We start from the raw sequence: 26861 nt of genomic DNA on the forward strand, positions 1-26861 counted from the left end.
AAATGAAAAGAAAAACAAATCATTTATCTTTTAAGAAAATGTCTTTAATAACGTGAATGAGAATATCTAGGAAACTAAATTCAGTATACTGAAATTCCAAACTTCATACTACTAATAAAAGAAATACTCTGAAAAGAACTTAATAAACATGGAAGGTTTTTTGTTTGTTTTAAGACACAAGAAATTACATACAGGAACTTCCTTTGTTTTCAACCTACTGTGGACAAGGTACCTCATTATATTCATTTCATGCCAACTGAAATGCTACAAAAATCAGTATTCAAGCTATTTACAACTTTATAGCTAAAATTACATAGCAGAAAATAAATGCTGTAATACTATTTTTTAAATATCCAGTGGAACATAAAAACATTGAAAAGCATCCCTTACATTGTGCAACGGAAAGAAAGGCCAAATACCTCTGAACTAGGTAATTATAAATACATGCTACAGGAAAACAAATAAGACTGTTTTGACAGGTTTAGCTAAAAGTTGCTTTAATATCACAAACACTACTGCCCCACCTCATTTCAGTTTTACTACAGAATTATTTTCTCCAGTTTCATTTAAACCATATAATGTAGGTATCGTATCTCATGTACATATGTGCATATATGCAAAAACAAGCAACAAACAAGAAACAAAAAAGAAAAATAACTAAAAAAAACTCCAAGAATCACTATAAAATAAGTGACACGAGTTCCTAATGCAAATCCTACTCAATCCACTATGTAGTTCAGGTTCTCCTGTCACCAATTCCTCATTAAAGAGGAAAATAAATTATTATCTAAGGGATGAACATCAAAGAATCTCATATAAATTCCTAATAAAATTGTGCTGATATAACTGCTCTTGTAGGCTTAAGATAATTTGGTCTCTCTCAATGTTACCATTTTGTATAGTATTCCTAAAAATGTATTATTTATAGGCAAATTAAAAAGAAAAGATTTCTCAGAGTTATTAAAAGGTAGGGTAGAAGGAGAGAAGGTAGTATATGACATTCTCAGAACATAACTCAATTCTCCAGGTTATAAATGTCTATTTCATGAGTGAGATCTGTTTTCTGCTATACTGCTATCATTAGCATCAGTAAAATATGCCCACCAAAGAGAACGGGCCCATTTTTCTTTTTCTATAGCAACTTTAACCCAAGAATAGTAACAGTTTAGAAAATGAATCCCTGTAAAGAAAGCCTGCTTCCCTAAATTCAAAGCAACTAGGTTAACTTTCTTGCCAGATACACAAGGAAGAGAGAAAGAATTTCTGTTCACTCCCAAAGGTAAGAACTGCCAACCTTATCAGAATTTCGTTTCACTCTTCTAATGAAATGCAACAACTCCCTTTAATGAGATGTCTGCTGGAAACAATGCAGTTTTGTTTTTTAACAAAAATTTAACCAGGTTTATGAATGTATTAAAAAAGATTTTCTCCAGCAATGTGAAGCAATGATATAATTCTGCTAAACATAAAGAGGCCACTAAAATACACATGATAAAAATATCTGCAATAATTGCTTACTTGTTCAATCTCAACTGAGAACTACTTGCATAGATCTAAGCTCATCCTTTTTTTGATCCACTTCTTTGACCAGAAGTATTGCCTCACTGACTTTTTTTAAACAAGTCCAAGTAACAATTTCATTCTCGTTTACAGCATGTGGTTTTGACAGTATTACTTCTTCAATGTAATTTTATTGAGATATATTCACACAGCATACAACCCATCCAAACTATACAATCAATGGTTTACAGTATTATCACATAATTGTGCATTCATCACCATAATCATTTTTACAACATTTGCATTTTTCCAGAAAAAGAAAAAGAAAGAAAACCCCAAACATCACATATCGCTTACTCCTCCGCTCCCTCTTACTGAACACTAGTATTGCACTCTACCCAATTTTAAGACTTACAATAGAGATAAGTTAACTAAGACAGTGTAATATTGTCATTCATATTGTATATAACAGAGGAACAGAACAAAACATCTAGACTGACAATGTTACTTTTAAACAGACTTTTAAATGAATCCATGGAAAGTTCACGTATTAAAAATAAAACATACAGGGAGTGGAAGAGTTGTTCAGTGGTAGAAGTCTCACCTGCCATGCAGGAGACCGGGTTTGATTCCCGGCCCATGCACTTCCCAAAGTAAACAAGCAAATAACAAGCAAACAAAAAAATTCAACAAATGGTGCTGCATTAAGGGGATACTCACATGGAAAAAGAATGAATGTGACCCCATCATACAGCATACAAAAGAATAATAATAAAAATACAAAGTAAAACAGGCATCCAAATGTTGAGAATCATGCATATAGGGTGTGGTCAGTGCTACCACTGAGTAGTTTACCTACCTAAGAATTCACCATCAAATACCAGTTTTCTGTGCATCATACCCATATAATACACCAAATTCAGAGCATTCTATATACACACAAAATAAGCCCTCTTTTAAAGCCACATCAGTACAAGAATTCAATAGCAAACCTAAATGTCATTAAATTAATAGACAAATCCAATTTCAAGCCAATAACTAGGAAACAGGCAACATCTGGCATCTGATCTAAAGGCAAGGCTGTTCAATTTATTAAAACACCAATGGAGCGAGTAATCAACAAAACAACTGACATAATCTTAATATAAGACACTGAGAGAAAAAAAAAAAAAACATCAAATACCACTCACTGAGCCAGAATATAACCCAAGGACTATAGAGGCAGAAGTTTCTGTGTGCCTGTCAAACAATGCTGCAAATATTTCACTATGAAAAAAGATCTATATACTGGGAGATGGAAAGGAAAGGTAGAAAAGTGAATTTATGCATTTAATTGTACAATTTATAACGAACATCAAACTGATCATATAAAGCTAAGTGACAATGCCTTAACCATCGGGTACCAAACAGGAAATACAACTGTTCCCTAAAGTTCATAATGCTCTCAGTTCTTAACAAATGGCCCACACAGCAATCTTATCATAACACAGATGTGAACATTCAATGTTGAAAGAGACCCTGAAGAAAACATGCAAAGGTACAGAGAAAAAGTTAGTGATACAAAATACTTTCCCATCACTGGTAAATTCCGCTAGATTAAGCATATGGCCCAAAGCAACAATGACTTCAGAGTCAGAGGGTGGCGGAAACATTCAGAAAACTTCAGTTTTTAAAAATTCGCAATTTCTTCACACTTAATAAAACTATCAGTAAAGGTACAATGTTTGTTCATTTGTGCAATGCTGACTGCTACAAAAACTCATGAATGAAGAAATGCAGAAATATGCTTCAATGGAATATTTTTTTTTAAGTTTACCAAAAATTAAAGTTTCAAGTTAAAAAATAACCATGTTATGCCAAGATGTAACATGGTAAAAGGTATTAAGCTCTTTCCATGATTCTTTATACAGTTAATTTTTTTCTTAAAAAGGAAGCTTTGTTATTGCACTGACTTTTACAATCTGACCTAGAATTTAGAGAAGTCATGTAGTCAGATCTATAAAATGAAAATACAAAATTCTAGTTTGTAAACATCAGTTGGCCAAGTTCGTCAAAACAGAGGAATGGAATGAATAATTAGCTCACTATCTTATGTACTTGCTATGACTAGTGTACGGAGGTGGAGGAATTCCAGAACACAGCTTTTCTGTTTTTACAGTAATTATGTTCAAAAGTTATAAAGGCAGTGCAATTGTCCTTTTCATCTGTGCAATTTTTAGCTCTACCCTACTCCCATGTGCCATAACTGAAATAATACTGGTTTGGAGACTGTTCTGGTTTGAAATGATACATGTACCCTAGAATAGCCATGTTTTAATCCTAATCCCATTTTGTAAAGGCAGCTGTTTCTTCTAATCTCTATTCAGTACTGTATATTTGAAAGTGTAATGAGATCATTTCCCTGGAGACATGATTTAATCAAAAGTGGTTGTTAAAGTGGATTAGGTAGAGATGTGTCTCCACCCATTTGGGTGCGTCTTGATTGGTTTTTGAAGCCCTATGAAAGAGGAAACATTTTGGAGAATGAGAGATTCAGAGAGTGCAGAGTAAACGACATAGCCACAAGAAGCAGAGTCCACCAGCCGGGGACCTTTGGAGATGAAGGAAAATGCCTCCCGAGCTTCATGAAACATGAAGCCAGGTGAAGAAGCTAGAAGATGATGCAGTGTTTGCCACGTGCCCTTCCAGATGAGAGAGGAACCCTGACATGTTCACCATGTGCCTTTCCAGATGAGAGAGAAACTCTGACTGTGTTCGCCATGTGCCCTTCCACTTGAGAGAGAAATCCTGAACTTCATCAGCCTTCTTTTTTTTTTGTCTGTGAAAACTTTAATCTCTCCCTGATTTTTTTTATATTTTAATTTTTTAAAAAATAAAACAAACACATTCTTAAATTATGATCATTGTTCTACATATATAATCAGTAATTCACGATATCATCACATACTTGCATATTTATCATCATGATCATTTCCTAGAACATTTGCATTAATTCACAAAAAGAAATAAAAAGACAACCGAAAAAAATTCATACAGACCACACAGACTTTATGCAGCATATATGATCAATCTGTACTAGATTTCTGTTCTAGTTTGCTAACTGCCAGAATCCCTTCCACTGATTCCTAGCATTTCAATCTAAATTTATTTTAACATTGTTACCCCAATTATCTATTTTTATTCCATACGTTTTACTCATCTGTTGATAAGGTAGATAAAAGGAGCATAAGACACAAGGTTTTCACAATCACACAGTCACACTGTGAAAGCTATATCATTATACAATCATCTTCAAGAAAAATGGCTACTGGAACACAGCTCTACATTTTGAGGCAGTTCCCTCCAACCTCTCCATTCCATCTTGACTAACAAGGTGATATCTATTTAATGCGTAAGAATAAACCCCAGGATATCCTCTCAACTCTGTTTGGAATCTCTCAGCCATTGACAATTTATTTTGTCTCACTGCACTCTTCCCCCTTTTGGTCGAGAAGGTTTTCTCAATCCTTTGACTTCATCAGCCTTCTTGAACCAAGGTATCTTTCCCTGGATGCCTTAGATTGGACATTTCCATAGACGTGTTTAAACTGGGACATTTTCTCGGCCTTAGAACTGTAAACTAGCAACTTATTAAATTCCCCATTTTTAAAGTCATTTCATTTCTCATATACTGCATTCTGGCAGTTAGCAAACTAGAACAGAAATCTAGCACAGACTGATCATATATGCTGCATAAAGTCTGTAGGACTTTGGTAAGTATATTTCCAAATGGTGTATCAGTGCACTGCCGCTGCCATGGCCACAAAGAGGCACCGGATGGCAGGGGTGAATGGAATAATGCCATCACCCTTGAAGAAAACAACTTCCAAGCAATAAATTAAGCCCCTACAGGTAAATTCATGAAGTCCATCAGTATGTTTCACTGATGTCACCACCAAGGCCAGAGAAAATCTCATTGTAAGAAAGAAAAAGAGCTCAACCACCTCATACTTTTCATGGTAGAGAAATACAAAAACGGCTCCTGCAGCTACCATAAGACAGATAAATCAATGTGTATGATATGCCAGGGGTCCAAGTTCATGGAGATTTAACCATGGAGTATAAGAAGCAGCAATGGAGAAAGATAGACAACAATTCTACCACACCTGTGAAAACAATGCTCCACTCCCCTTAACTGGCTTCTTTTTCCATGGTACAACGTGAAGTATGGCGGATACAATGAAAAGGGCACAGAGGCCCATTCCATAAATCCATGCTGTTAACTTTTCCTAACAGCCAACAGACAGTCAATGGAGGAAAGCACTGCTCACAGCTACTGGAACAATGAGGAATGCATGTGGGTAACAGAACATGTTCATAGCAAGTTAGTCGGTAGTGGCCACTGCTAGGACCTGATGGTTTATGAACCTGACGGTGCATCCAAGTCTCATTCAAAGCCTCCTGAAGAAATCACTCTCATGACCAACCAATTTCAGGTCAAATGCTAGAAGTTGTCCTGGATTCCTGTGTTCTTCACTCTTCAAATCAAGTACTGGCAAGACTACCTTCAAAATTTCCAAATTGGCCCAGCCTTGTACAGTTCCCCAGCTGCTACCTTTTTTTTTTTTTCCACTCTGGGATCTATCGGGACATCATGCTAACCTGGACAAACCAACAACAACAAGGTCTCATGCTCTCTTCAAGGTTCCATGTACTTAAGGTGTTCAATTAACCTGTCCATATAAGTTTTATTAGGAAATGCACTGGTCAAAATATAAATTTTATACCAAATAAATATTTTCTGCTTTAGTCTCACACAGAAGATGAAGTTTTAAAATATGAATGACCATCAATTTTCAACACCCTGCAATATGGACATTCCTTTGTTCTTCCTCATGCAAAAACTAATTTGTACATTTAGTCACTATCACTGTACACTCTAGGCATTCCTAGATTATACCATCTCAGTCTTTATCATATATCTTTCCCTCAGGTTTCATATGTGCCCCCAGCCCTCCTCCATCATTCTCACATTCTGCTTCAGTCGGTGTATTTACATTATTATGCCACAATCACATAGTACTGTGCTATCCATTTTTGAATTTTTACAATCAGTCCTGTTGCACAATCTGTATTCCTTCAGCTACAACTACCTAATATCCACCCTGTTTCTATCTCCTGATGAACTCTGTTCTTAACTGAAATTCTCCAAGTTCATTCATTAATGTTAGTTCATATCAGTGAAACCATACAATGTGTCCTTTTGTTTCTAGCTAATCTCACTCAGCATAATGTCCTCCATCCACGTTGTTACATGCTTCATGACTTTATTCTGTCTTACAGCTGCGTACTATTCCACTGTATGTATATACCACAGCTTACTTAGCCATTCATCTACTGACATACATTTGGGCTGTTTCCATCTCTTGGCAATTGTAAATAATGCTGCTATAAACACTGGTGTGCAAATGTCCGTTTGTGTCCTTGTCCTCATGTCCTCTGCATATAGATACCTAGCAACGGTACTGCTGGATCATATGCCAATCCTATACTCAGCTTCCTGAGGAACCACCAAACTGCCTTCCACAGCGGTTGTACCATTCAACACTCCCACCAACAGTGGATAAGTATGCCTCTTTCTCCATATCCTCTGGGTGTGAGATGATACCTCACTGTGGTTTTGATTTGCATTTCCCTAATAGCCAGGGAAGTTGAGCATCTTTTCATGTGCCTTTTGGCCATTTGTATTTCCTCTTCTGAAGTGTCTGGTCATGTATTTTGCCTATTTTGTAAGTGGGTTGTTTATCTTTTTGTTGCTGAGTTGAACAATCTCTTTATATATTCTAGACTGCTGATACCTTTAATCAAGACACTGACATATCTGATCATGGGAATTGATTCTTTTCTTTTTTTTTTCGGCTTTTAAAAAGGGAATTTAATAAGTTGTTAGTTTACAGTTCTAAGGTCGAGAAAATGTCTCAATTAAAACAAGTCTATAAAAATGTCCAATCAAAGGCATCCATGGAAAGATACCTTGGTTCAAGAAGGCTGATGAAGTTCAGGGTTTCTCTCTCAAGTGGAAGGGCACATGGTAAACACAGTCAGAGTTTCTCTCTCATCTGGAAAGGGACTGGTGAACACGTCAGGGTTCCTCTCTCATCTGGAAGGGCACATGGCGAACACAGCGGGAATCAATTCTTGAATCACACTTATCTTCCACTGCTTCTCAGGGGTCAGGGAGCTCCATCTTGTCAGCACCAGTGGCTAGGTATGTGGCTCATGGGCTTGAGCCACTCCAATTGCTGCCTACGTACCTGGGGGAATTGCCTGGCAGGGCAGAGCAGAGCGAGAGTGAGAGGGCTAGGCTGGGGTTACGACAGGGCAGGGACCAGACCAAATGGCTAGGGGCCAGGAGGGAGGTTGCTTAAATGGCCCTGGCCGTCTCACTGACTAAGATTTTAATATACAACCTCTAAAACATATAAGAGAATTTTAAATTATTTGAACTTAAATTAAATTATATGAATTAAGGGAGAAAAATATTAAAACACAACAGTCTCCTGCATTCAAATTCAACAATAATGTGTTTTCTTTGAAGGTATTTTAAAAATTGTACTTCTTTTCTCAACCAACTCAACCCTCTTCCCAAAAGGTTATATAGTAGCTCACTTATCTTTGTTAAAGTAAATATAGCTTTATTAGCTTGATTTACATGAAGGGAGACGTCGATATAAAAAAAAAGGAAAAAAAACCTCTAAAAGTTGGTTATGGTGAGTCTTGGGGCAAAGATGGCGGCTTAGTGAAGTATGGAATTTAGTCCATCCTTCAGAGCAGCTAATAAATAGGCAGGAACGTACAGAACAACTGCTGGGGCAAAGTCAGTGACCCAGAACACAACATACCCAGTCTGGACCAGCTGGACGGGCTGCGAGCCCCACCCAGAACTGTGACTCCCCCAAGCCGTGGTGGCTGGCACCGTCCCCCACAGGCTGCTTCTCAGAGGGGAAAGGAAAGAGAGTTTACCAGTAGCAGGGGCTGAGTGCAACCAAACCCCAATTGTGGAATTAATTAACAAATTCTGACTACTAAAAATAGGCCCCCAGCTCAGCTGAACCTCTAGTAAAAGTGGAGGCTGCTGGTTTTTGCTCCAGCACAGAGGGGGCAAGGCTAATTAAAAGGGAAAAAAAAAAGGTTTTTTTTTTGGATCAGAAAAGGTCTGGGCCCTGAAGGAAAGGAGGAGGCACATCGGACCTGGAGATACACAGAGCAACATAACAACTTAAGCTCTTGATTGGCAAATCCAAGGAACAGGTGTCCTGTTTTGAAAAGGATTTTTCTCTTTCATTTTGGTGGCTGTGTTTCTATGACTTGACTGCTCTTAGGATATAGCTGCAAGGCTTCTCCAGCTCCACTACCCCAAGCATAGGTAGAATGAAGCTTGTTTGAGTGCTTGTCTGGAGCCTGTGCCTTCCCCAGGAGAGGGGTGGGGCACAGCTCAGGTGGAATCCCTCCCTCAAGGAGTTCAGACCCCAGGGTCTGGAAAAGTGAAGGATTAAAACCAGACTACAAGCTCTCCTTTGTCTCCACCACGCCCCCAGGAGGGAGAGTGAGTTGAAGTTAAAGGTACCACCATCAGCTTACGCTGGTGGGACCTGCAGGCAGACAAGTGCCACACGCTGGGCAGGATAGGAAAAACAGAGTCCAGAGACTTCATAGGAAAGTCTTTCAATCTGCTGGGTCTCATCCTCAAGGAAAACTGATGCAGGTGACTCTTTTTCCTCCTGACAGGAGGCCAGTTTGGTCTGGGAAAATCTACCTAAGTAGACCCACCTAAGGGGGGAAAAAGGCACCATATGGACAGGGCAAGAAACAAGAAAACAAGAACTGAAAAATTCTGATCTGTTAAACAAAACTTAAGCTAAAAGTCCACAATAAGCTGAACTGAATGTCAGAGAATAGACAGACAACAAAATCATCAAGCAAGAAAATCCTAGGTTGGGCGGGCCACGGTGGCTCAGCGGCAAGAACGCTTGCCTGCCATGCCAGAGGACCCGGGTTCGTTTCCCGGTACCTGCCCATGTAAAAAATGAAAATTAAAAATTAAAAAAAAGAGTCAACCCAATGTTAAAAAAAAAAAAAAAAGAAAATCCTAGGTTAAAAAAAAGTAAAAACAATCTCCAGAATAAACTAATTAAGCCAATTAAATACCTAAAAGCCAGCCAAAAATAATGAATCACACTAGGAAAATTGAAGATATGGCTGAGTCAAATGGACAAACCAACAATTCAAATGAGATACTGGAGTTGAAACAATTAAATTCAGAATGTTCAAACAGACATGGAAAACCTCATCAAAAATCCAATCAGTGAATTGAGGGAGAATATAAAGAAGGCAAGGGATGAACAAAAAGAAGCGCATGAATATACATGTTGTGAGTGTCCCAGAAGGAAAAGAGAAGGGAAAAGGAGGAGAAAAATTAATGGAGGAAATTAGCACTGAAAATTTCCCAATTCTTATGAAAGACTTAAAATTACAGATCCAAGAAGTCCAGTGTACCCCAAACAGAACAGATCTAAACAGACGTACTCCAAGACACTTACTAATTAATTAGAATGTCAGGTGTCAAAGAGAAAGAGAGTATCTTGAAAGCAGCAAGAGAAAAGCAATCCATCACATACAAGGGAAGCCCAATAAGACTATACGCAGATTTCTCAGCAGAAACCATGGAGGCAAGAAGACAGTGGAATCAAATTACTAAAAGAGAAAAACTGCCAACCAAGACTTCTATATTCAGCAAAACTGTCCTTCAAAAATGAGGGAGAAATTAAAACATGTCAGACAATAAATCACTAAAAGAATTTGTGACCAAGAGACCAGCTCTGCAAGAAATACTAAAGGAGGCACTGGAGACAGATATGAAAAGACAGGAGAGAGAGGAGCAGAGAAGAGTGTAAAAATGAAGAATATCAGAAAAGGTAAAAAGAAGGAAAATTAGATGTGACATATAAAATCCAAAAGGCAAAACAGTAGGAGAAAGTACTGCCTGTACAGTAATAATACTATATATTAGATTAAACTCCCCAATCAAAAGACACAGGCTGGCAGAATGGATTAAAAAATAGGACCCATTGATATGCAGGAAACACATCTTAGACCCAAGGATAAACACAGGTTGAAAGTGAAAGGATGGGAAAAGATATTTCATGCAAATAACAATCAGAAAAGAGCAGAAGTAGCTATACCAATATCGAACAAATTAGACTTCAAGTGTAAAACAGTTAAAAGAGACAAAGAAGGACACTATGTATTAATAAAAGGAACAATTCAAGAAGAAATAACAGTCAAATATTTATGCACCGAGCCAGAATGCTCCAAAATACATGAGGCTAACACTGAAAAGAGAAATAGATACATCTACCATAATAGTTGGAGACTTCAATTCCCTACTCTCATTAATGGGCAGAACATCCAGACAGAGGATCAGTAAAGAAACAGAGAAATTGAATAAAACAATAAATGAGCTAGACTTAACAGACAGTTATAGAACATTACACCTCACAACACCAGGATATACCCTCTTCTCAAGTGCTCATGGATCATTCTCAAGGATAGACCATATTCTGGGTCATAAAGCAAGTTTCAATAAATTGAAAAAGGCTGAAATCATACAAAACACTTTCCAGATGATAAAGGAATGAAGTTGGAAATCAATAATAGGCAAAGTGCCAGAAAATTCACAAATATATAGAGGCTCAACAACACAGTCTTAAACAACCAGTGGGTCAAGGAAGAAATTACAAGAGAAATAAGTAGGACTTCCTGGAAGATGGCGGCTTAGTAAGACGCGCGGATCTTAGTTTCTTCTCCAGGACACCTACTAGGGGAGTAGAAACGATACAGAAAGCGCCCAAAGCCACAACAGAGATAAAAAAGACAGCGTACCCCATCCTGGAACGGCTGGCTGGCTGAGAGAAGCAGCTCGGGTGAGATCGCCGAGGCGCGCGGGCCTTACCGGGCGGGGTGGCAAGCGGCCGGAGTTACTCCCTTCCCCCTTCCCGGGCCAGCTGGGAGAATTGGAGAGGTGGTCCCCTGAAACCAAGGCGGCTGGCGCCCACACCACGCGCAGCCCCTGGACCAACTGAGAGAATTGGATCGGAAACCCCCAGGCCGCGGAGAACGGTGATGGGTGCGGGAGGCCCCTTCCAAACCCGTGACTTCCGGGGAACGTGCACTCTCTCGGGCGGGCCGCTGCCGCTGGCGCCCTCCCGCCACGCTTGTTGCCCAGGGCCGACTAGGAAATTCGGACGGGCTCTTTCCCTGGCTGCGGCGACCAGCAACCCTCCCTGCGTTTGGACCCAGGGCCAGCTCAAGCCGCTTCGGCTAGCGAACCCCCAGGACGGCGAGAGTTTTCCAAAGTTTAAGGTCCCACAGCACCTTTTACTGGTGGGACCCGCAGACAAACGTGTGCCACGAGCGCCACCTACTGCGCAGGATAAGAAAAACAGAACCCAGAGATTTCACAGAAAAATCTTCCAAACTTTTGGATCCAATACCCAGGGAAATCTGTCTAAATGCGCAGACGCCAACAGAAGATAACGGATCACGCTCAAATAATTGAAAATATGGCCCAGTCAAAGGAACAAACCAATAGTTCAAATGAGATACAGGAGCTGAGACAACTAATGCTAAATATACGATCAGAAATGGAAAATCTCTTCAAAAACGAAATCGATAAATTGAGGGAGGACATGAAGAAGACATGGGCTGAACATAAAGAAGAAATAGAAAAACTGAAAAAGCAAATCACAGAACTTATGGAAGTGAAGGACAAAGTAGAAAAGATAGAAAAAACAATGGATACCTACAATGATAGATTCAAAGAGACAGAAGATAGAATTAGTGATTTGGAGGATGGAACATCTGAATTCCAAAAACAAACAGAAACTATCGGGAAAAGAATGGAAAAATTTGAACAGGGTATCAGGGAACTCAAGGACAATATGAACCGCACAAATATACGTGTTGTGGGTGTCCCAGAAGGAGAAGAGAAGGGAAAAGGAGGAGAAAAACTAATGGAAGAAATTTTCACTGAAAATTTCCCAACTCTTATGAAAGACCTAAAATTACAGATCCAAGAAGTGCAGCGCACCCCAAAGAGATTAGACCCAAATAGGCGTTCTCCAAGACACTTACTAGTTAGAATGTCAGAGGTCAAAGAGAAAGAGAGGATCTTGAAAGCAGCAAGAGAAAAACAATCCATCACATACAAGGGAAACCCAATAAGACTATGTGTAGATTTCTCAGCAGAAACCATGGAAGCTAGAAGACAGTGGGATGATATATTTAAATTACTAAAAGAGAAAAACTGCCAACCAAGACTCCTATATCCAGCAAAATTATCCTTCAAAAATGAGGGAGAAATTAAAACATTCTCAGACAAAAAGTCACTGAGAGAATTTGTGACCAAGAGACCAGCTCTGCAAGAAATACTAAAGGGAGCACTAGAGTCAGAACCAAAAAGACAGAAGAGAGAGGTATGGAGAAGAGTGTAGAAAGAAGGAAAGTCAGATATGATATATATATATAATACAAAAGGCAAAATGGCAGAGGAAAATATTATCCAAACAGTAATAACACTAAATGTTAATGGACTGAATTCCCCAATCAAAAGACATAGATTGGCAGAATGGATTAAAAAACAGGATCCTTCTATATGCTGTCTACAGGAAACACATCTTAGACCCAAAGATAAACATAGGTTGAAAGTGAAAGGTTGGGAAAAGATATTTCATGCAAATAACAACCAGAAAATAGCAGGAGTGGCTATACTAATATTCAACAAGTTAGACTTCAAATGTAAAACAGTTAAAAGAGACAAAGAAGGACACTATATACTAATAAAAGGAACAATTAAACAAGAAGACATAACAATCATAAATATTTATGCACCGAACCAGAATGCCCCAAAATACGTGAGGAATACACTGCAAACACTGAAAAGGGAAATAGACACAAATACCATAATAGTTGGAGACTTCAATTCCCCACTCTCATCAATGGACAGAACACCTAGACAGAGGATCAATAAAGAAATAGAGAATCTGAATATTACCATAAATAAGCTAGACTTAACAGACATTTATAGGACATTACATTCCACAACAGCAGGATACACCTTTTTCTCAAGTGCTCATGGATCATTCTCAAAGATAGACCATATGCTGGGTCACAAAGCAAGTCTTAACAAATTTAAAAAGATTGAAATCATACACAACACTTTCTCGGATCATAAAGGAATGAAGTTGGAAATCAATAATAGGCAGAATGCCAGAAAATTCACAAATACCTGGAGGCTCAACAACACACTCTTAAACAACGAGTGGGTCAAAGAAGAAATTGCAAGAGAAATTAGTAAATACCTCGAGGCAAATGAAAATGAAAACACAACATATCAAAACTTATGGGATGCAGCAAAGGCAGTGCTAAGAGGGAAATTTATTGCCCTAAATGCCTATATCAGAAAAGAAGAAAAGGCAAAAATGCAGGAATTAACTGTTCACTTGGAAGAACTGGAGAAAGAACAGCAAACTAATCCCAAAGCAAGCAAAAGGAAAGAAATAACAAAGATCAGAGCAGAAATAAATGAAATTGAAAATATGAAAACAGTAGAGAAAATCAATAAGACCAGAAGTTGGTTCTATGAGAAAATCAATAAGATTGATGGGCCCCTATCAAGATTGACAAAAAGAAGAAGAGAGAGGATGCAAATAAATAAGATCAGAAATGGAAGAGGAGACATAACTACTGACCTCACAGAAATAAAGGAGGTAATAACAGGATACTATGAACAACTTTACGCTAATAAATACAACAATTTAGAGGAAATGGACGGGTTCCTGGAAAGACATGAACAACCAACTTTGACTCAAGAAGACATAGATGACCTCAACAAACCAATCACAAGTAAAGAAATTGAATTAGTCATTCAAAAGCTTCCTAAAAAGAAAAGTTCAGGACCAGATGGCTTCACATGTGAATTCTACCAAACGTTCCAGAAAGAATTAGTACCAATTCTCTTCAAACTCTTCAAAAAAATCGAAGTGGAGGGAAAACTACCTAATTCATTCTATGAAGCCAACATCACCCTCATACCAAAACCAGGCAAAGATATTACAAAAAAAGAAAACTACAGACCAATCTCTCTAATGAATACAGATGCAAAAATCCTCAATAAAATTCTAGCAAATCGTATCCAACAACACATTAAAAGAATTATACATCATGACCAAGTAGGATTCATCCCAGGTATGCAAGGATGGTTCAACATAAGAAAATCAATTAATGTAATACACCATATCAACAAATCAAAGCAGAAAAATCATATGATCATCTCAATTGATGCAGAGAAGGCATTCGACAAGATTCAACATCCTTTCCTGTTGAAAACACTTCAAAAGATAGGAATACAAGGGAACTTCCTTAAAATGATAGAGGGAATATATGAAAAACCCACAGCTAATATCATCCTCAATGGGGAAAAATTGAAAACTTTCCCCCTAAGATCAGGAACAAGACAAGGATGTCCACTATCACCACTAGTATTCAACATTGTGTTGGAGGTTCTAGCCAGAGCAATTAGACAAGAAAAAGAAATACAAGGCATCAAAATTGGAAAGGAAGAAGTAAAACTATCACTGTTTGCAGACGATATGATACTATACGTCGAAAACCCGGAAAAATCCACAACAAAACTACTAGAGCTAATAAATGAGTACAGCAAAGTGGCAGGTTACAAGATCAACATTCAAAAATCTGTAGCATTTCTATACACTAGTAATGAACAAGCTGAGGGGGAAATCAAGAAACGAATCCCATTTACAATTGCAACTAAAAATAAAATACCTAGGAATAAATTTAACTAAAGAGACAAAAAACCTATATAAAGAAAACTACAAAAAACTGCTAAAAGAAATCACAGAAGACCTAAATAGATGGAAGGGCATACCGTGTTCATGGATTGGAAGACTAAATATAGTTAAGATGTCAATCCTACCTAAATTGATTTACAGATTCAATGCAATACCAATCAAAATCCCAACAACTTATTTTTCAGAAATAGAAAAACCAATAAGCAAATTTATCTGGAAGGGCAGGGTGCCCCGAATTGCTAAAAACATCTTGAGGAAAAAAAACGAAGCTGGAGGTCTCGCGCTGCCTGACTTTAAGGCATATTATGAAGCCACAGTGGTCAAAACAGCATGGTATTGGCATAAAGATAGATATATCGGCCAATGGAATCGAATAGAGTGCTCAGATATAGACCCTCTCATCTATGGACATTTGATCTTTGATAAGGCAGTCAAGCCAACTCACCTGGGACAGAGCAGTCTCTTCAATAAATGGTGCCTAGAGAACTGGATATCCATATGCAAAAGAATGAAAGAAGACCCATCTCTCACACCCTATACAAAAGTTAACTCAAAATGGATCAAAGATCTAAACATTAGGTCTAAGACCATAAAACAGTTAGAGGAAAATGTTGGGAGATATCTTATGGATCTTACAACTGGAGGCGGTTTTATGGACCTTAAACCTAAAGCAAGAGCACTGAAGAAGGAAATAAATAAATGGGAACTCCTCAAAATTAAACACTTTTGTGCATCAAAGAACTTCATCAAGAAAGTAGAAAGACAGCCTTCACAATGGGAGACAATATTTGGAAATGATATATCAGATAAAGGTCTAGTATCCAGAATTTATAAAGAGATTGTTCATCTCAACAACAAAAAGACAGCCAACCCAATTACAAAATGGGAAAAAGACTTGAACAGACACCTCTCAGAAGAGGAAATACGGATGGCCAAGAGGCACATGAAGAGATGCTCAATGTCCCTGGCCATTAGAGAAATGCAAATCAAAACCACAATGAGATATCATCTCACACCCACCAGAATGGCCATTCTCAACAAAACAGAAAATGACAAGTGCTGGAGAGGATGCGGAGAAAGAGGCACACTTATCCACTGTTGGTGGGAATGTCAAAGGGTGCAACCACTGTGGAAGGCAGTTTGGCGGTTCCTCAAAAAGCTGAATATAGAATTGCCATACGACCCAGCAATACCATTGCTAGGTATCTACTCAAAGGACTTAAGGGCAAAGACACAAACGGACATTTGCACACCAATGTTTATAGCAGCATTATTTACAATTGCAAAGAGATGGAAACAGCCAAAATCTCCATCAACAGAAGAGTGGCTAAACAAACTGTGGTATATACATACGATGGAATATTATGCAGCTTTAAGACAAGATAAACTTATGAACCATGTAATAACATGGATGGACCTAGAGAATACTATGCTGAGTGAATCCAGCCAAAAACTAAAGGACAAATACTGTATGGTCCCACTGATGTGAACGGACATTCGAGAATAAACTTGAAATATGTCACTGGTAACAGAGTTCAGCAGGAGTTAGAAACAGGGTAAGACAATGGGTAATTGAAGCTGAAGGGATACAGAATGTGCAACAGGACTAGATACAAAAACTCAAAAATGGACAGCACAATAATACCTAATTGTAAAGTAATCATGTTAAAACACTGAATGAAGCTGCATCTGAGCTATAGGTTTTTGTTTTGTTTTGTTTTGTTTTGTTTTGATTTTACTATTATTACTTTTATTTTTTTCTCTATATTAACATTCTATATCTTGTTCGGTTATGTTGCTAGTTCTTCTAAACCAATGCAAATGTACTAAGAAATGATGATCATGCATCTATGTGATGATGTTAAGAATTAATGATTGCATATGTAGAATGGTATGATCTCTAAATGTTGGGTTAATTTCTTTTTTTCCGTTAATTAAAAAAAAAAAAAAAAGAGAAGGGATAATCGGAGATGAAGGGATACAGACTGTACAACGGGACTGGATATAAAAACTCAGAAATGGACAGCACAATACTACCCAATTGTAATGCAATTATGTTAAAACACTGAATGAAGCTGCATGTGAGGTATAGGTTTTTTGTTTTTGTTTTTTTTGTTTTTTTTTCTTTCTATTATTGTTTTAATTCTTATTCTGTTGTCTTTTTATTTCTTTTTCTAAATCAATGCAAATGTACTAAGAAATGATGAATATGCAACTATGTGATGTTATTAAGAATTACTGATTGTACATGTAGATTGGAATGATTTCTAATTGTTTTGTTAATTCTTTTTTTAATTAATAAAAAAAAAGGAAGCATAAAAAAAAAAAAAAAAAAGAAGAAAGAGCAAATATTGAGGAATTAACTGTCCACTTGGAAGAACTAGAAAAAGATCAGCAAACTAATCCCAAAGCAAGCAAAAGGAAAGAAATAATGAAGATTAGAACAGAAAAAAATAAAAACAATCACGAAAATCAACAAAACCAGAAGTTGGTTCTGCGAGAAAATCAGTAAGATTGATGGACCCCTACCAAGGTTGACAAAAAGAAGGAGAGGATGCAAATAAATAAAATCAGAAATGGAAGAGGAGACATAACCACTGACCCCACAGAAATAAAAGAAGTGATGAGAAGATACTATGACCAAATTTATGCTAATAAACTTGACAATGTAGATGAAATGGACAACTTCCTAGAAAGGCATGAACAACCAATATTGTCTGAAGAAGAAATAGAGGACCTCAACATACCAATCACAAGTAAAGAAACTGAATCAGTCATTAAAAAGATCCACATAAACAGAAGTCCAGGACCAGATGGCTTTACATGTGAATTCTACCAAACATTCAAGAAAGAATTAGGACCAATCCTCCTCAAACTCTTCAAAAAAAATTGAAGAGGACGGAAAGCTACCTAACTCATTCTACGAAGCCAACATTACCCTCATACCAAAGTCAGACAAAGACATTACAAAAAAAGAAAATCACAGACCAATTTCTCTTATGTATATAAACGCAAAAATCCTCAACAATTCGCAAATCGAATCCAGCAGCACATTAAAAGAATTATATGCCATGACCAAGTAGGATTCATCCCAGGTATGCAAGGATGGTTCAACGTAAGAAAATCAATTAATGTAATACACCATATTAGCAAATCAAAGCAGAAAAAACCACATGATCATCTCGATTGATGCAAAAAAGGCATTTAACAAAATTCAACATCCTTTCCTGCTGAAAACACTTCAAAGGATAGGAACAGAAGGGACCTTCCTCAACATGATAAAGGGAACGTATGAAAAATCCACAGCTAACATTATCCTCAATGGGGAAAAACTGAAAACTTTCCCTCTAAGATCAGGAACAAGACAAGGTTGTCCACTATCACCACTGTTATTCAACATTGTGTTGGAAGTTCTATCCAGAGGAATCAGACAAGAAAAAGAAATAGAAGGCATCAAAATTGGAAAAGGAAGAAGTAAAACTCTCACTGTTCGCTGATGATGTATGTTGAAAACCCCCAAAATTCTGCAGCAAAACTACCAGAGCTAATAAACGAGTACAGCAAAGTGGCAGATTACTAGTGTACAGTGTTTCTATACACTAGTAATGAACAATCCGAGGGGGAAATCATGAAAAAAATTCCATTTACAATTGCAACCAAAAGAATAAAATATTTAGGACTAAATTTAAAGAGACAAAAGACCTATACAGAGAAAACCATAAAAAATTGTTCAAAGAAATCACAGAAGACTGAAATAAATGGAAGGGCACACCGTGTTCATGAACTGGAAGGCTAAATATAGTTAAGATGTCAATTCTATCTAAATTGATTTATAGATTCCATGCAATACCAATTAAAATCCCAAAAACTTACTTTTCAGAAATAGAAAAACCAATAACCAATATTATCTGAAAGGGCAGGGTGCCCCAAATAGCTAAAATCATCCTGAGAAAGAAAAATGAAGTCAGAGATCTCGCGCTACCTGAGTTAAAGGCGTATTACGAAGCTACAGTGGTCAAAACAGCATGATGCTGGCATTAAAATAGATACACCGGGACCAATGGAATCAAATAGAGTGTTCAGACATAGACCCTCTCATCTATGGACAACTGATCATGATAAGGCAGTCAAACCAACTCACCTGGGACAGAACCGTCTCTTCAATAAATGGTGCCTAGAGAACTGGATATCCACATCCAAAAGAATGAAAGAAGATCCATATCTCACACCCTACACAAAAATTAACTCAAAATGGATTGAAGACCTAAACATTAGATCTAAGACCATAAAATTGTTAGAAGAAAATGTAGGAAAGTATCTTACAAATTTTATGATAGGAGGTAGTTTCTTAGACCTTACACCCGAAGCACAAGCTTTGAAGAAAAAATGGGATCTCCTCAAAATTAAACACTTTTGTGCATCAAAGAATTTCGTCAAGAAAGTACAAAGACAGCCTACACAATGGGAGACAATATTTGGAAACAATGTATCAGATTAAAAGGTCTAGTCTCCAGAATATATAAAGAGATTGTTCAACTCAACAACAAAAAGACAAACAACCCCATTACAAAATGGGCAAAAGACTTGAACAGACACTTCTCAGAAGAGGAAATACAAATGGCCAAAAGGCACATGAAAAGATGCTCAACTTCCCTGGCTATTAGGGAAATGCAATTCAAAACCACAATGAGATATCATCTCACACCCACCAGCATGGCCATTATTAATAAAACAGAAAATGACAAGTGCTGGAGAGGATGTGGAGAAAGAGGCACACTTATCACTGCTGGTGGAAATGTCAAATGGTACAACCGCTGTGGAAGGCAGTTTGGTGGTTCCTCAGGAAGCTAAGTATAGAGTCGCAATATGACCCGGCAATACCATTGCTAGGTATCTATGCAGAGGACATTACGGCAAAGACACAAACGGACATTTGCACACCAGTGTTTATAGCAGCATTATTTACAACTGCCAAGAGATGGAAACAGCCCAAATGCCCATCAACAGAGGAGTGCCTAACAAGCTGTGGTATAAACATATGATGGAATATTATGCAGCTGTAAGACAGAAAAATGTTATGAAGTATGTAACAACATGGATGGACCTTGAGAACACTGTGCTGAGTGAGATTAGTCAGAAACAAAAGGACAAATACTGTATGGTCTCACTGATATGAACTAACACTAATGAATAAACTTGGAGAATTTCAGTTAAGAACAGAGTTCATCAGGAGATAGAAACAGGGTAGATATCGGGTAATTGGAACTGAAGGGATACAGATTGTGCAACAGGAGTGATTGTAAAAATTCAGAAATGGATAGCACAATACTACTTAAATGTAATACAATAATGTTAGAACACTGAATGGAGATGAATGTGAGAATGATAGAGGGAGGAGACCTGGGGGCACAAATGAACTCAGAAGGAAAGATATACGATAAAGACTGAGATGGTATAATCTAGGAACGCCTAGAGTGTATAATGATAGTGACTAAATGCACAAATTTAAAAATGTTTTGCATGAGGAAGAACAAAGGAATGTCAATAATGCAGGGTGCTGAAAACAGATGGTAATTAGTATTTTAAAACTCTAACTTCTGTGTGAGACTGAAGCAAAAAATTTGGTACAAAATTTATAGTTTGACTAGTGCATTTCCTAATATAACTTATGTGGACAGCTTAACTGAACATCGTAAGTACATGGAACCTTGAGTAGGGCATGAGATTTTGTACGTTTGTCCAGAGTGATGCCTCGATAAATCCCAGAAGGACTTGAACAGTGAATACAAAAGTTTTTGCACTCAGAAATGGACAGCACAATACTACCTAATTGTAATGCAATTATGTTAAAACACTGAATGAAGCTGCATGTGAGGTATAGGTTTTTTTTTCCTCTCTATTATCGTTTTAATTCTTATTCTGTTGTCTATTTCTTTTTCTAAATCAATGCAAATGTACTAAGAAATGATGAATATGCAACTATGTGATGATATTAAGAATTACTGATTGTACATGTAGAATGGAATGATTTCTAAATGTTTTGTTAATTTTTTTAATTAATAAAAAAAAATTTTTCATTTAAAAAAAAATACTGAGAAAAAAAAAAAGTTTTTGCAAAGTTCCCTTGGGGGAATGGTGAGAAAGGGGGAAAATTCAACCACCCCAAGTGGAGAATTCTTGATACTCTCACAAGCAGTGGAGACAACCAAAGCAATAGGCTGAGCCCCCAACCTTGGGGGTTGTTCATATGAAACTTAACGCTGCAAAGGATAGGCTAAGCCTACTTAAAACTGGAACTAAAAGTTACTCCCAAGAGAACCTATTTTGTTGCTCAGATGTGGCCTCTCTCTCAGCCAACACAACAAGTAAACTCACTGCCCTCCCCCCCTCTCTACATCAGACATGACTCCGAGGGGTGTGGACCTTCCTGGCAACGCAGAACAGAAATCCAAGCTAGAATGAGCTGGGACTCAGCACCAAGGGATTGAGAAAACCTTCTCGACTGAAAGGGGAAGAGAGAAATGAGACGAAATAAAGTGTCAATGGCTGAGAGATTCCAAACAGAGTCGAGAGGTTATCCTGTAGGTTATTCTTATGCATTAAACAGATATCACCTTTTTAGTTAAAGTGCAACAGAGAAGCTGGAGGGAACTGCCTGAAAATGTAGAGCTGTGCTCCAGTAACCACGATTCTTGAAGATGACTATATAATGATACAGCTTTCACAATGTGACTGTGTGATTGTGAAAACCTTGTGTCTGATGCTTCTTTTACCTACCTTATGGACAGATGAGTAAAACATAAGAATGAAAAATAAATAATAGGGGGAACAAATGTTAAAATAAATTTAGTAGACTGAAATGCTAATAATGATCAATGAAAGGGAGGGGTAAGGGGTATGGTATGTACGATTTTTTTTTTCTTTTTATTTCTTTTTCTGAATTGAAGCAAATGTTCTAAGAAATGATCATGAGGATGAATATACAATTATGTGATGAAAAAAGAAAAAAAGAATGTTCATATTGTATGTTGACTCGTTTTATTAATAAAATTTTTAAAAAAGATGGTTAGTTAGGCTCTTAACCAACTTACTAAACCCATTTAATTCACAATATAAATAAGTACCTTATTACTCGTCTTCTTTTTTTTTTTTCAAACAGGGAAATGTTTTCCTATTTAAACCATTAACCATGTATGTCATCTCTCTCCACTCCTCAGCCTTTGGTTTAATTCAAGGAGCAATAGTAACAAATTTCTCTCCATGACTGGTTGTACAATCAGGCAATTCTTATGAGAAGTTTTGAATCGAATAAGGATAGATATAGGAAAATTATAAAGGTATAATCTCAGTGATCAGGATACAGGTATCTATCATAAAATTATTTCAACTTTGCTATATATTTGAAAATTATCATAATAAAACGTTGGGGAAACACTAAGGAGCTTCTTATAGTAAAAACCTGAAGTTGAAATGGATAGAAGACTTTTTTAGTATTACTAAATTTATTAGAGCATTATTTTCATCAGCATTACATAAAGAAAAAATGCACATTAATGACTGAGAATTTTGATGCTTTAGGAAAAAAAGGAGGAGACTTCTTTTGGACACAAACCTCAGAAACAAATAACCTCTGGGGTTGAGAAAGGGAAACCATGGTAAATTTTACGTTTTTTTCAGTTTTGTACAATTTTACTGCATTCATCTATTACCTACTGAAATAATTTTTAAAACCTAAAATTCTTATTGTAAATTTGCTTACCTGCCATTTCGTTTATAAACAAAAGAGCAAAATACATAGCGTGTATAATGTAATTTACCAGGACATTCTGGTAAATCAACAGCCTCATTCTCATAGCAGTTAGGCTAGGGGAAGACCAAGGAATAAGTGTACTATTCCTCTAACCATGATTTCAACAGTATCATTCCCTAGAAACTTTCAAAGATACTGTTAAATAGAAAATGGTTTAGAATAGAAATAACAATAATAGAACCCAAATCTACCATTAACTGGATAAATGGCCTCAGTTTTCCTCACCTACCAAATAAGGGGTCTGATTAAATTATCAAGGAAAAGGTCTTTCCCAGTCCTAAAACTCTTATTAGACTATAATTTCAGTAAGTAGGCTACAAATTCGATAATTAGTAAAGCACTGCAGGCATCAAGAGTGATTATAATTCATGGTTGCTGGATTCTGAGTTCTGCTTACATTTTTAAGTAAGCATCAACTGACTAGAATCACAATTTCTGAAGAAGCAAAAAGCTGCATTTCAGAATCTGCCAAGAGTTTGTTTGGTTTCTTTGTTCTAAGCTCCAGCTGGCACAGACACTACTCAGATCACCAACTCAGAAGGGCTTCTTGCCAAAATTGTAGATCCCAATTCTAGGCAGTTTCACTGTTCTGGAAGGGCTGATTACAGATAAAGTGGGAAAAGACAGGAATACACAAACCTGACAAGAAAGTATAAACCTATTATTGGGAGAAGACCAAATCTAAAATAGAATAAAGTAAGTGGAAAAACTTAACTCCTGAATGTTATCTAGACATATAGCCCGTTAAACTTTATCATCCTTGCAGCTGTAATTTCAAAAACAGCCCACTCATTTAATCACTTATTCATTAAAATGCATTTATCAGATACGCTAGGTGCTGTAGAGACCAAAGTAAAACACAAGACTGTTGGCCCCCCATTAGGCCCCCAATGAAGGTTATAACACTAAATAAATGGTGTATAGTTCTTACGGAGGATGGAAGAGGACCCGATCTGCTGTAAAGATCAGAAAGCAACATTTGAGTTCAAACTTAAAGGATGGGGGGAGACGGGAGTACGGGATGATGTTACAGGAAAAGAAATAGCATATCAGCAAGGTTATGTGATGTTGAACAGAACGCTGACTTTGATATGGCTGAGTTGTACAATTTATGAAATAAGAAAAGGGTAAAAACTGAGGTTGCAGAGTTACCAGATCAAAACAGGCTTCATAATGCAAATAACTTTAAACTCAACAGGAAGATACTAAGAAATTTCAGGCAGCATAAGACATAAGTCATTCGGAAGGCTGTTATGTGGGAGACAGATTTCAGGCAGAAAGATCAGTTAGAAAGTTAGGGTGTAAAGGAGTGAGGAGAGAAAAATGATTCTTAGAGTTCTGAATTACGGAGGCAGTTAAAAAAGCAGGAGGAAAAGATTACAAATTCAATTTCACACAAGCTTAATTTAAGCCTGTAAAATACAAATTATTTTTTATTTTATAAAAAATATATGCCTGTAAAATATAAAAGCAGAGATACAGGCAGCAAGCAGCTGGATTTCAGTTTTTGGAGATCAAGACTAAGATCTGAAGTAGATAAGAATCAGAAAGTAATCAACGAACACTAAATATTGAAGCCACATGAAAAGATCCAATTACCAAAGGGTAGTATATGGACTAAGATGACTCTGTGGACTACTAATATTTGAGGGGGGGAAAAAGGAAGAACCAAAAGAACTTGACAAGAAATAGCCTGTGAAGGTATGTGAAAACCAAGGGAAAAAAGCTAATACAAAGCATCATTTATTGCCCAGGGAACACACCAAAACAGAAACTGAAGTTTTCTCAATTTTTTCAGATCAATGTTTATCTGACATCATAGAATAATAAAACGTCCATAATTCATTAACTGTTAGACCCTTAAATATTATTAAATTTAATATCTAAAATAGATTATTCAATATGATTTCTTAAATGAAATACACAACGGCCTTTCTTGATGACTGCGGTTCCCTAGTAAGAAAACCAAGCAGCAAAGTAATGAATGTGTAATAATATCTGTTGCGCTCTCTGGGCTCCTCCTGTAAGGCTGTTACAGTAAACTATTTCTAAATTACTTTATCTATCATGGTGTTTTTGGTTTTTGTTTTTTTTTCTTCCAAAACAGAAAGGAGAATCACCTATTGAAATGGGGTTAAACCAGGAGCTTAAGGAAAGATACAAATAAGTTTCAGTGAATAAAACGGATGACCCTTGCCCCTCTTTGGCCTTCTAATTAAGACTTAATTTCAAACTATGATCACTAATATGAAGCAAACGAAGAAAAAAAGAGACTAATGTGTGTGTTTAAAAGGGAGAGGAAACTATACATTTGGAATGATGTAAAGGGCTGTCATTTTAACTCTCAAAATGGAGATACAAAGCACTAAAAAAAGACTGGTGTAAAGGCAAATAAAGAGAGGACCTGGAGACACTCAGGGATTCGAAAAACTTCAAAATACAAGATAAGAATTCACAAAGCCTAAGAATTAAACGAACGATATAGCAAATCCTGGATGAAAAATCTCAACAGAAATTCAGTAAATTTAGCATCCAACATTCCACCGTACTTTATTTTTTCCACCACTTGGCTGACCATTTAGGAGAAAAATGATGAGGTGGATATGAGTGGAAAATATTAGGAGTTGGAAGAAAGACAACTGAACCTCAGATTTTTTTGGTTGATCAAACTAGAGGTTTATTTAACTGTAAGTTCACAGACAAGTTGCTGTCCTAAGAACAGGGTGAAAGAGTATCAGCTTAAATAATTTATCATTATATGCACATTAAACATTGAGAAATTCCCAGTAGGGACAGTTGCAGATATTCTGGGAAACTTACAATCTAGAGCACTCTCTACTTATTAAGAAGAAACTATTTTTAGGCATGGCATTTTCTTATGGCTGAAGATGGATAAAAGACCTCTCAAATTCTTTGCAGGAAGAAAGAATGGGGGAATAGAGTAGGCAGCAGGGCTGAAGAGAGAGACAGTTCTCTGAGTATTATCTTTTTGTATAGTTCTAACTCTTAGAACTGCAGGGTTGTTTTCATGATAAATTCTTCATATAGCCAAAATAATAATAATAATAATAATAAACCATTAAAACCAACAAAATAATGGGAGGAATCCAAAATGGATATAAACAATAAGAAATGAACCTAAGTGCATTACAAATGAATAACACAATCACAATGAAGAAGGTCGGAAGAAAAGAACCAATTTAAACTGTCAAACTTAACTCTTAAATGGATGCTGTAAGTCCAAGAATGAAAAGAACTAATACATAATTTCTGTAGCTTAGGTAGAATAAGTTTTTTCCCTGAGAGTATGGGTACAATTTTGAACCGGTTTTATTTGTATACTGGAAAGGAACAAATGAATAGATAATGAGAGCTGGATTTGTTTCAGAAGAAAGTTATAAATAAGAAAAGGAAGAAAACTAAGGTGAACAGAATACTATAGCACAAAATCAGAATCCAAGTTATCAGTATAAACACATGGCTGTTATTATATACATAGAGAAAGAAAGACACAGAAACATGGGCATGTATAATGCATGGATAAGCATATCCATTTTATTTCCCAGCCCAATCAAAGCCCAATAGTGATGAGTACATCTAGCACAGAGAGCTTAATTTCAAATACCATTCTTCAATAAGAAGAA

The 26861-nt window shown here is 36.8% G+C and overlaps 1 protein-coding gene and 1 pseudogene across 1 annotated transcript in view; both read right to left on the reverse strand.

Moving 5' to 3' along the window:
- The window catches only part of TJP1 (tight junction protein 1), a 315639-nt gene that overhangs the window by 101695 nt on the left and 187083 nt on the right, over positions 1–26861 (reverse strand).
- LOC143652415 (monocyte to macrophage differentiation factor pseudogene) lies at positions 3–6456 on the reverse strand (annotated as a pseudogene).

The sequence above is a fragment of the Tamandua tetradactyla genome, chromosome 12 (genome assembly GCF_023851605.1).
Source record: "Tamandua tetradactyla isolate mTamTet1 chromosome 12, mTamTet1.pri, whole genome shotgun sequence".
NCBI lineage: Eukaryota > Metazoa > Chordata > Mammalia > Pilosa > Myrmecophagidae > Tamandua > Tamandua tetradactyla.